Genomic DNA, 12,053 nt, shown 5'->3' on the forward strand with positions numbered 1-12,053 from the left:
TAGACCTCACCACCTTCACAGGGATATAACCACAGGCAGCAATTTCTGCCTCATCCCCTGTGAGATGATCTGCTTTAATTTGTGCAAAACTCCTGAGAACCAAAATGTGTGGAAAACGGTCGGACAGCAGGCAGTGCCAAGGCCTAGGCAGTGCCTAGGATTGGAAAGTGTGTGTTTTCAAAGAATAAGGGAGAAAAACTAGTATTAGAACAGGGAGTCCAAGCTGTCACCTCTTCTAGAACAACTCTCATTCTGTGCTTGTGTCACCCTGTGACACTCCTATGTCACAGTGTCATGTCCCACTTCTAAAAGGAAGGGAGCACCCAAGATTCAGAGATGCCCATGGTTGAAAAAGAATGACAAAAGCAAGAAGGGGCCAAAAAAGAAATGTTTACAAAGTTTTATAGCTGTATTATCAAACAAGACATAGGAATCGTCTGTTGTGTCCCTGACTTTTAGTAGGAAGAGAAATTAAAGATTAAAGGAAGAAAGAGAGGAAGGAAATAGTGAAAGAGAACAGAGAGGAGAGGAAAGGAGATCATGAGTCCTGGGCTCAGCATCCATCCATCCCACAGGGAGTCCAGGGACACCACCTGGGCTCTGTGAAGCACATTTTTATAGCAAAGATTTGCCTACCCTAGGATTGGGCTTCTCACTCGTTGTGTAAATGGTGAACATGTACATCCCTTGCATCTGGACCTGTTTGGAAATGAGCTAGGTGGCTTTGAGGGTCTTTTGGTGGTCTTAATGCCCCTCTATTGTTCTTGCCCACTCCTTGACTCCGCTTCTGCACTAGCACTGTGTGTTGTGTGGTCACCACGCACCTGAGCAGGAAAATGGGCTCCAGAAAGGAGCTGCCCCACCTCTGCACAGACCCTTTCCAACCCCTTTCCAGTTCTAACTTCCCTGGCCATCGGTGTTTGAGGCACAGCCACTCTAACACCCTCCTGGCTGCTACACTCAGCAGTGGGGTTTTCCATCAGCTCCTTGGGGCAGAACCCTGCAGATCCTCTGACTTTTACAGGTGAATATCTCCACACCAGATGTTGCCAACATTTTGCTGTCCTGCCCTTGTTGAGCCAGACATGCAGGACTGTACAGCTCACTGTGCTTTTAGGCTTCTGCAATTAGTGCAAATTGATAGCCAAAGCAGTTACTGCATATACCCCACACCTCCCCATCCCTGCACACGCTGGCTGACAAACCCGCTGGCAGAAGCCTCAAATTTGGGCAGGGATGCCTCTTGCATCACAAATGCACATTAACAGAAAGTGCAAATGGCCATGTAATAAACAGAGGCAGAGCAGCTCGTGGATGCAATGAGGTCTGGCATAAGGAACACAAATAATCGCCCTGGAGCGGAATGAGCAGCACCAGCCCCGCACCACGTCTGCGTGTTGGGCCAGCTGGGGACCCTGCCCTGGCCTCGCTGCTTGGAAGCCAGGCACAGAGAGAAAGGGATGTGCATTTTAATGATGTTTTCTTGTAAACATCGATCCACCAGGCCCAGGTATTGCTGCAGGAGGTCCTCGGGAGCCCTATTAGTGATCCCACACTCGGCTCACAGAGCTCCCCCTCACACCAAGGTGTGGAGTTGGAAGGGTTGACAGTTGGACTCGATGGTTGTTGAGGTCTTTTCCAACGTTATTGATTCTGTGATCCTCAGGTCAGTGCCCCTGTGGCTGCAGAACATGATGGGGAGCAGGAGTTCAACAACAATCTTGAGATGTTATCAGAAACCCCAGCTGTGGAATGTAAAATCACTGCTTCGAAATAGAGGCCGGACCTTGAAAACCCTGAACCTAGCCTCAAAGTGCAAAGCCTGTTTTTAGAAGGATTACAAATATTTGGCTTTTTCCCCTTGTGAATTCCTTGCTCCTGTAGGTAATACAATCTCACTGGCAGCTCTCCCATATCAAAGGGCAGCAAAGCTTGTTCCAGCTGCAGAACCTCTCAGAACAGCAGTGCCCAGACACGCAGCAGCTCTGCTCCAGGGAATCTGCACTCCTGAACAAACAATAGCCAATCCCGTGCCATGGGACCCACAGCACTGTGTCCACTGCTGTAGGACACAGGTGAGATGAGTTGTCAGCCTCTGCCCGGATCCTTCCCATTCTTTGGGAATACTTGTGAGACTCTAAGGTGAATACCTTCCCAAAGCTAAAGAGACTCTTACTAGCCCGTCTGACCTCTCTTCAAGCCCATCTGGAATTCGGGAGGTTCCAAGGCTCCTGCTGCAGTTGAAGGCAAAGGCAGGTGGGGCTGTGATAAAGCTTTGTGTGTTGACAACTCTGGTTTAGGGTAGAAAAAAATCCCAAGTAATCTTAACCACATCCAATGTGTGTGGCTTCAAACTGACCTTTCTTCAACCAGATTGATTTCAAAAGCTGTCAAGCAGAGGAAGGTTCTGATCCTGCTCCTTTCCTCTGGAGAGGGTCAGGATGAGCAGTGCCATTCCTGTGTCCTAAAAGCATTGAACCTTTATAAACACAACCAAATCATGGCACAGGCTCTGAATGGAGAAGGGTTGTGTATAAACCCAGATCAAAGGCAGCTTTTCCAGAAGAGAAACTAAAATTCTTGAATACCTGGTCTCTGATTTAATTTGTTGAATTTTGGGTCTCTGAGATTTGGGTGTTGCTAGGACAGTCAGGGCTTCAGCTCCTCTTCAACCTCCAGCTCTCCAAGGAACCTCTGCCAGGTTTCAGGAGGCCAAGCCAAAACAAGGTGTGAAAAGCAATTAGAAGATCTTAATGTTTAAGGAGGCAACAATTCAGCTTTACCAGGGTTTCTAAGGTTTGGGATGCAGACAGATCCCGGCAAGCAGAGACTGTTTCCTGCCCAGGTCTCATTTCTGTGCCACTGCACAGTGCCAGCAGAAACCCAGAACCTCACCATTCATTGCTCTCTACAACCTTCCTGCTCTCCACCTTTCAGGAGTTTAGTTTGGTGTCACTCTTTCCTCCCTGATAATAATTGGCTCAACTGCAAGAAACAGCCTCAGCCTGTGCCAGGGGAGGTTCAGGCTGGCTATGAAGGAAATTTTCTATGCAGAAAGGGTGGTCAGCAACTGGCACGGGCTGCAGGGCTGTGGTGGAGTCACTGTCCCTGGAAGTGTGCAGAGGTGAAGAAAATTTTAGAGCAGCTTCAGGGGTGCCAGGATGCCAGGTTTACATGAAGACATTCCCATTCTTTCCCCTGCCAGACCCTATAAGAATATGCTGATTTCTTTCTGCATGGGGTCATAGAAGATCAGGGTCCAGACACATCTCACATGGCTGCAGCATATCTGTCATGAGCTGGTGACTATTATGAGCAATCTAAAAATACAAAATTAAGCCCATAAATTCATCTGAAGAGTCTCACCCTGTGCCTCCTGCCTCACACTCCATAACTCCTGGCTCAGTTACAGTGGTCCTTGTAGAAAAAACACCTGATTGCTGCTTGAGTGCTGAAAAGCCTTCCTGGCTTCCAGCAGTTATCTCCACTGCCTGCTACAAGTGTCTTCCCTAATTCCAGTCCCAATGTTCTTTCTCTGGCTGTGGCATTAAAGAGCTGCCCAAATCAGAAATGTTCTCCCTGTGATCTTGGCACCTTCCCTGTGATGAGTTAAGCAGTGAGATCTCCATTCATCTCTGCAAAAACACTGATCTTGCACCCCAGGAATTTTTATTCAGTGCAACAGCATCTTCCAGGTCTTGCTCAGGACCCATAGCTCATCTCAGCAGAAGGACATCATTAAATCAGTACACTCCTCTGAACGGAGGCTTCTGCTCATGGCTGGCACTTTTGGGCCACAGGGGATTAGTTGGGGAGCGTTTTGAAGCCGTCGAAAAAATCTGCATCTTAAAGACATTATTTAAATTCAGTTCAGTCCAAGCAGCCCTAATGATGTTACCCACAATATATCTTAATTTGATGTTGGTAATAAAGTTCAGTGTAGCTGGAGCACTATCATACCAATGTACCAACACACAAATGAATGTTACCCATGTCATTTAGTACCTCTGGCTGTTAAGGTGTCACTTAAGCCATATATTTAATAAATAGGTCCTTTTATAACTATAATACTGAAAAGGATTCAACTAATTTCCATGTATGTTGCATTCTATATGTTGCTAGGGATTTTACCAAGGCCGTCACCAATAGCAACTGGGACAAGCAAATAATAAATTCAGGGGGCATTCAGAAAGATCTACAGTGTGGAATCACTTTGTAACAATACAGGAGACATTAATCACATCGGTGGCTGATGGGAGGGCTTGATGGGATCAGTTAAATCCCCTCTGATAGGAAAAGAAACCTCTGGGTGCTCAGCCCCAGATCTCCTCTCAAACTGGATTAAAACTCGCCTGGAAACTTTTGCCAGGTTCACGATCCCAGCCTATTTTCGTCTCTGTAGCCTGCGCTGCCTGGCTGTGATCAGGAGCGCTGCAGCAGTGGGAGGGAGGGCTTCAGAGACATCTGGAGGCACAAGAGGTGCCAGAGAGCTACATCTTCTGGCCTGTTCCAGCAACTGAGGCGCACTGCCGCGGGAGCGCTCCCCTGCACCTCGCTGATTACAGCCCCCCTAATTAGCTCCCCTAAAGGGGGCTGCTGGCTCCGCTTTCGCTGCTCCCTCGGCCAGGGGCTGCGTTTGGACTTTAATCGCTCCCCACTCCAGCAGGGGCTGCAGGGATGGCCCGGCAGCAGCATCCTGCCGGTAGCAGGGACAGCCAGGAGATCCCTGCCAGGGAGGTCAGACCCAGCTGAAAGGAGCATCCTCAGCCCCAAAGCCCCCCAGTGCCCCCCTCGGGACTGTTTTGGGGTCACTCCCTCTGCGCCTCGGGGATTCATTGAGCAGAGTGTGCCATGTGCCCAGGGAGGTCTCAGCAGCTCCTGGTGTCTCCTTGCAGCCACAGGGGAGCCCCACACTGAAGTCGGAAGAACAAAGCTGCTCCCCACAGCTCCGGAAGCGACCCAGAGTTGTGAAATGCCCTCGGCTGGAAGGGACTCGCTAGGATCACTGCCCAGCCCCTGCCCTGCCCAGACCCCCAACACCCCCACCCTGGGCATCCCTGGAGCTCTGGCAGCCTCGGGGCCGTGCCCATTCCCTGGGGAGCCTGGGCAGTGCCAGCACCTCTGGGGGAAGAACCTTGCCCTGCTCTGCAGCCTGAGCCTGCCCTGGCCCAGCTCCAGCCCTTCCCTGGCTGCTGGCCCTGTCCCAGGGTTGAGATCAGAGCTGCCCCTCGGGAGGAGCTGCTGGGAGGTCTGAGCTCAGTTTACTTTACTCCAGCTGAACATTCCAAATGCCCTCAGCTGCTCCTCAACCGGGAGAAGCCTGGCTGGTAAAAAACGGGAAGAGGCAGAGGTGGGTCAGGCCCACAATACTTCTGCCATCTGTCACCTGTGTGCCCGGGCCCTCACGAGGACCTTCGTCTGCTGCACGAGCAGAGTTTGGGATAGGTGAGGCATTTCTGGGCAGAGTCAGCTGCTGTGGGAGGGAAAACTGGCACATTTTTTCTGAAGGACCTCAGTCTACTCAAATTTGCATCTTCCTCTTGGGATGCCTCCGGGGATAAACAATGCATTTCAGATGGCTCACCCCATCCCTACAGGAGATGCCCCCCAGATCTTGGCCCCACAGCCCAGCTCCCTGTGGCGGCCACAGCCAGCTGGATCCACACCCTTGGCACCCACAGGACCTGCAGTTCCAGACTCCTGCAGCGCTTCCCAGCTCCTCTGAGAAACACCTTTGGTGTATAGAGATGTCACAGGTGGCTGAGCTTACGGAAGCTGCTTAGAGTGCAACTGGGGGGAATGAAAAAGGAAAAATTACTGTCTGCTTTCTTAATAAATACAACCAGAGCAAACCAGATCTGGAAAGTGGGTCCTGTGCCCCTTGTGTGCCCTGGATGACCAGCACAAACATTGCCCTGTCCCTGCAGCCTCTGCCTCCCTTGTCCACAGCCACAGCATGGGGGTCCTTCCTCCCTGCCCTCCAACCTCACCCTATGGCTCCTGCCCTGCTTCTGAGACCCTCCCTCACACACAGCTCTGCTCCCGCCCCACTCTGGTATCTTCCTGCAGGAACTTGGCTGCACACACCTGAGCATCCCTGCCAGTGTTCCTTAATGAAACTGCCACTGTCCCAGGACCTGAAACTCCATGTCACCACAAGCCAGAGGACCTGCCAGGTCCCTCCGTGTCCTGCATGCACAAACCCTGCCAACCGCACCCTGCAGCACCCTCAGCTCCCTCCTCTGCCTCCCTGGCACCTTCACCCAGGACACCCAGCCCCTGCTGCCTCTGTGCAGGCAGCAATCCCTCCTCAGCACTGGCTGCTCCCATCCCGGAGGCTGCAGAGCTCTCCTCCATGGAATTCAGCAAACCCCACTTGGCTAAATAGATCCCGGTAGCCATTCTGTTCCCAGGGCCAAAGGCCAGAAGGAACCCTTTCCGCTCTCTGGAGAAGGAACAGCACTGGAGGTGTGCCCAAAGCACAGGCATGGCTCTGACATCCCAGGGCTCCCTGTGGGGAAGGAATTGTGCACAGCCTGCCCAGCTCTCAGACACAGCACCCAACCAGAGCCTGCTGTGTGTGTGGAGTGTGGAGAGCATTCACACCAGGGGCTGTGCCTTGCCAGAGTGCTGCTACCAACACTGGACATAATCCTAATGCCCCAGGGGTACCCAGGGAAAATCTGGTGCCTTCTGTGCCCGTCACAGCAGTCTCTCAGCCTTTGCAGTTCAGAGATTCTATTGAGCAGACTGTCCCCAGTTCAGGCAGGTTTTCAGCAGTCAGTGCAGCAGGCAGGGCTGAGGTCTGTGTGCTCTGTGGTGCCCATTTTTGGGGACATTGTTCCACCGTGAGTCTCTCTAATGTATTCCTTGCATGGTGCTGCATTTAAGCCACTCATTTCTGTGCCCAGCTCGCAGCATACCAATAAGCCAGGGCTGGAACAGCAAGGTCAAGCCTGAGCAGAGCTGTCCTGAGCCCTGGGAATGGCTCTGGCATGTGCAGGATGTGTTGCAAACAGGGCCCTGCTGTTTTACCCTCCCTGTGGCTATCCCCGTTCCCCAGCAGCATTGAGAATGCTGTCCAAGGAGCCTAGATGGAGGCAGGGCCAAGCTGACAGAGGCACCTGGCACAGGGGCCACTCTCCAGGGGTGTTTGCCAAAGCAGGAGGATCCATTTGCCCTCAGGGAAACGATCTTTACAAGCTCATCCTGGCAGCCTCCTCAGCTTCAGGCTGGTTCACAAATCTGCCAAAGACACTGCTCTCAGAAGACAAGTCCTTCAGGTGACACTGATTCCAGGGAAAAGGATCTCATAGGCCATCCTGGATGCACCTTGCAACAGCCCAGGCTAAGCCAAGCTGGTTTTCCAGGACTTGGTCCCCTGCAAATGCAGAGCTGGATGCACTTACCTGGACAGGGAGGACAAGACTCCACTCCCCAGGGTGCTCCTGAAGAGACAGGAGCAAGGCAAAATTGATAGGGCAACTTCAAAAAGACCCTTCAGAAGATGGAACTCCACAACCAAAACATATGAAGACAACCAAAGCTTCATCTGGGCCTTTTCCCATTCTGTGGGAATAAGGGCTGGGTAAAGGTTCTCTTTGAGGAAGAACTACAAACTGTCATCCATGGGCAGCCTGTGACACCACAGCAGGGCCTGGAGCACAACAGCTGCCTGAGGATAAAGGATGCTTCCAAGGAAAGTAGTTGAAAGCTTCCGTCCAGGGGGATGGCATACCCAGGCTGCAGCTGGATGCAACATCTTCCCCACAGTAACCCCAGTTCTGGCAATCCATTCCAGATGGGCTAAAAAGATCAAATCCTGCACTGTTTTCCAGCACTGGAAGTTCTCCTGCATTTCCATTGGCCAGCTTAGACAGCTCCTCCATGACCAAAGGGCTGAGCTTCAAGCACCTTCTTCACTCTCAAAGAATCCCAGGATGGGTCAGGCTGGATGGATCATCTGGTCCAACCTCCCTGCTCATTCCAGAGCTCACTGCACAGGACTGTGAGCAAAGCTCCACACTGGCACCTCTGCTCACAGCCCAATCCTGGTCACCAAGCTGCCAGAACAAGTCTCCTCACACAGACCCAAGGGAAAGCTATCATCTGGGTGGTAGATGCCACCACCATCTCTCAATGGGAAAAATTGGTAGGAAAATCTGGTCTGGCAACTCAAAAAAGCTGCATTTGGTGGCAAAATGCATCCAAGGAGAGAGTGCAGGTCCTGGGCACATGGACACACATTTAGTGCTGGGTGGTTTCATTCTCTGAGCTGAGCTGCTTTTGCAGGTCCTGCTGCCTTCACTATTGCCAGTTCTGGCAGTTCTGTTCTCCAGCTTCCACTGAAATATCATGGAGAGTAAGTCAGTAATTACTGAGCTGCAGTAGAGCTAATTGCCTCTTCTCTAAAGATTTATCAGTTCCATGGAGCAATTAATATTAAATACCTGCAAGTGAGCTACTCAGGGTTGCATTTGTTAATTGATTTGAGTTGTTTCTATTAGAGATGGAGCTGTTCTGCTGTTCACTGGAATAATGCTGAGTCATTCATTTGCTCACACTGAAACCTCCCCAAATAACCGAGTTCTGTGAGGTGGGAGCAGCTGTGACTGTGCTCTCAGAGCGTCTGCCACAGGAGGTCTCTCAGTTGCACAGGTGTCCCCTCTTGTCACCACGTCATAGCACTTGTCCTGGTTCTGTCACATTCATCTTCTTGAAGGGCAGCTCCAAGCAAGCTGGAGATGGACTTGGGACAAGGACAGGGAATTGCTCCCATTGCCAGAGGGCAGGGATAGATGGGATATTGGGATTGATATTGGCTGTGAGGGTGGTGGAACAGCTGGGCACAGGGTGCCCAGAGAAGCTGTGGCTGCCCCTGGATCCCTGAAAGTGTCCAAAGCCAGACTGGACAGGGCTTGGACCACCCTGGGATACTGGAAAGTGTCCCTGGCCATGACAGAGGGTGGAATGGGATGGCCTTTAAAATCCCTTCCAGCCCACAGCAGCCTGTGATTCCCTGATTTTTTGATTCCATGGTTCCATGGTTCCATTGCTCACAGGAAGTTGTTATCCACAACCAGACTGCTGTGCCTGAGAGCTTGGAGGGTAGGGGAATTTCCAGGAAACCTTTTGTTCTTAAGAAGGATGTGTGGGAAAGTGGCAGTGCCCAGGGAGCATTCCCAGCTCCTTCGGCAAGGACATGGAAAGCTGCTGGACACACCCCAGGTGAGAGTGAGATGGATCCAGTGTGAGTGTCCAAAGCAGCCTTGTGCTCCCCATACCTCTGGAGAACTTGGTTGATCTGAGAAGTTCTGTGGGCCTCAGTTACTCTGTGTTACAGCCCTTCCTGCCCCAGGGGTGGGGACAAACCACAGATATCACCCAGGACTTGTCTGTTGTCTGTCCCAGGCTGGAGGTCCCTCACAGCACTGCTGCCACTTTCCCAGGCCAGGTCCATGTCCTGGTCCAGGTGAGGATTAAGCCCATCACAGATCAGAGAATGCACCTGACCAGACCCAGAGTATCCATTTCTTCCTCTGTCTCCCCATCCAGCCCAGACTCTTTCCTGAAACATTTGCCCCAAATATCCCTGAGCTCCATCCTGCCCTGAGCAGGTGAGGAACCTTTCCCAGCACAATGGGAACAAGTCCTGGGCTCGTTGTTTGGATTTTTGTGCACCCTGGCAGAGCTCTGCAGCCAGACCCATCCCAGCAGGGCAGCTCCAGGGCAGTTCAGCAGTGTCCCTGAGCCTGAACCCCACCCTTGCTGCTCAGCAGTACCTGGGAGTGAGTTCTGCCATCCCCACACTTTTGAGAAAATGGTTTTTCCACAGGACAAGGCAAAATTAAGCCTCTTCCGTTTGCCCAAGCCTGATCAAAGAATGACAGCCCAGGATCACTGAGAACCTCATGTCCAGGAAATTTAGACAGGTCAGGTGGATTGTGGAGCTACTCCAGTGACTGGAAATGCCAGAGATGCTTTAAATCCTCATGGAAACTGGGCTGTCATATTGGGAAAATACTGAGAATGAGAATGAGAAGAAGAAACAAAAGAAGTTAATGAACAGCATTTAAGGCAAAAGCAGAGCTTCAGCAAATCACGGGACGCAGCTGACAGAGCCAGAAGGGCACAGAGTGTATTTCAGGAATGAACAAACCCACTGACATTTTCTTGTGCTCCGTTAGAGAGCAGAGGCAAGGCAGGAGTGGGGGAAGCAAAGCAGATGTGAGAACCCCCTCAAAGCTCAGCTGAGTGGAGCTGTGATACACCCCTAATCCTGGGCAAACCAGTGTACTACACGTTAAATATTAAAGGCAGGAATCTATAAACGTGCAGGAAGATGGAAGTGTGAGTATCAGAATCACAAAAAGACATTACTGGAAGGATTGATTGCTGTGTTTTTTTAATAATAGAAGCCCCTAATTAGTGCATGAAAGGCCCATGATAGCAGCAGCCTGTCTGAGTTTTATTAAAACATCTGATGCATTGTCTCATGAAGCCACACTTGAAAAATTAATTCAAACTGACTTGGCTGTAGCTGGAGTCACATGGGCTGGGGATGAATGGAGATCCAGGGAGTGCAATAATAACCCATTATCTGTGGCACGGAGCTCATTTCTATCCAAACGAACCCCGCTTTGTGCGGAACACGGGCAGCTCTTCCCTCACTTTATCAGGCAGGAGTGCCTCCTGCAAAGCCACCGAGTGCCAGTGAAACCCACCCTGAGCCTGGGGAGCTCTTTGTTCTCCATGCTATCAGTATCCGTGGAAAGGAGACAGCTTTTGGAAGTGTCAGGGATTTCACAGCTGGCATGTTTGCTGCCTGTCTGCCTGGGAATGCCTGCTGTCTGTAACTCTCACAACTTCCCTCTCAAGTCAGCTGATACCTCATGTTTTTTCGTCAAGCCCCAGCTGCTGAATCCATGTAGTTTTCTTAGAATATCACAAATAGATTTCAAACCTTTCCTTTCTCTGAAAAAAACATGGAATATTGCAGAAACCCTCCAGTGCCCATTAACACACATGCACTGGGTAAATGTTGATTCTTTTCTGCTGATTTCTCTGTGTATTTTGATGCTTTCCCAATACCTTCTTAGTGTGTAGTCACTATTTTTGGACAATGAATGGAATCATGATAGTTTTCATTCACCTTTAATTGTTGCTCTCCTGGTAAAATGTCTCAGTACCCCAATAAAGGTGCAGAAGTTGTCCCACCTGGCCCAGCACATGCTGGTGTTAACCATTATGCATTATGTTAACCCAGCACATAATGTTAACCATTAACCCATTAAATGGTTAATTAGCAGTCAGTTGTCACAACAAATAGCCTTTGGTAACACCAGAAGGTAAAAAGTATTTCCCTGCACCTCCAGCATCCATATGAATAATAATCCTTTTGCAGGACTGAGCATCAGCTCATGAATGAAACCTCAACCAAGGAGCACTGAGAAATACAAAAAAAATTAATCATTGTGAGTTGTTTTCATAAAGGCACAAACCCTGAGCTCAGGGGGGGCTATGCCCAAACCGTGCAGGAGAATGAGTTTAAGGAAGATTGTCACAAGTTTTCTGCCTTAGCAGAAATGAGAAAGGTCTGTTCTCCTTTGCAACCTCTGTTCCCATTTCTGCACTTGGGGTGTGTGATTACAGCAAACTTCTGAGCTGAATTTAAGAACTTTCTTTAGAATCTCCTGTTTAAAAATGGAACATGGCATCCAGATGAATATTTTCTATGTTATTTTATTGTGAAAAATGTCAGCCAAATCTTCAGCCTCACGTAAATAAAGAATCAGATCTGTTTGTCAAGTATCAGAACTGCTTTAATGCCTTCCGCTTTCCTTTTTGAGCATATTAGAGCAACCAGAGCTAGGAAATGATACATGTAGGATTCCTTGCTAGCAGCAGATCAGAAAAACGTCAGATAAAAGTAGCAACATATTTGGTATAAAGAGTTCCTGGAGGTTTGAAAGCTTCCCTGGAGATGACACCTACAGCTGAGAATGAACCTTGTTTGCTCCATCCAAACCAGAGCGAGCCCAGAATTCCCAGCA

At 50.2% G+C, this 12,053-nt stretch overlaps 1 long non-coding RNA gene across 2 annotated transcripts; it reads right to left on the minus strand.

The window, feature by feature from the left end:
• Positions 1–2,315: 2,315 nt before the first annotated feature.
• LOC111936687 (uncharacterized) lies at positions 2,316–11,808 on the minus strand. Of its 2 annotated transcripts, XR_002868309.2 has the most exons (5): positions 8,451–11,808; positions 7,410–8,345; positions 5,667–5,790; positions 2,589–2,694; positions 2,316–2,464 (listed from the first exon to the last, which is right to left on the minus strand). It is a non-coding gene; the product is annotated as an uncharacterized LOC111936687 (long non-coding RNA). The 2 variants fall into 2 exon arrangements; XR_002868310.2 differs by lacking the exons at positions 2,316–2,464; positions 2,589–2,694 and adding an exon at positions 3,374–3,845.
• Between the last annotated feature and the right edge of the window lie 245 nt (positions 11,809–12,053).

Source organism: Cyanistes caeruleus, chromosome 18 (genome assembly GCF_971803275.1).
Source record: "Cyanistes caeruleus chromosome 18, bCyaCae1.hap1.1, whole genome shotgun sequence".
Classification (NCBI taxonomy): domain Eukaryota; kingdom Metazoa; phylum Chordata; class Aves; order Passeriformes; family Paridae; genus Cyanistes; species Cyanistes caeruleus.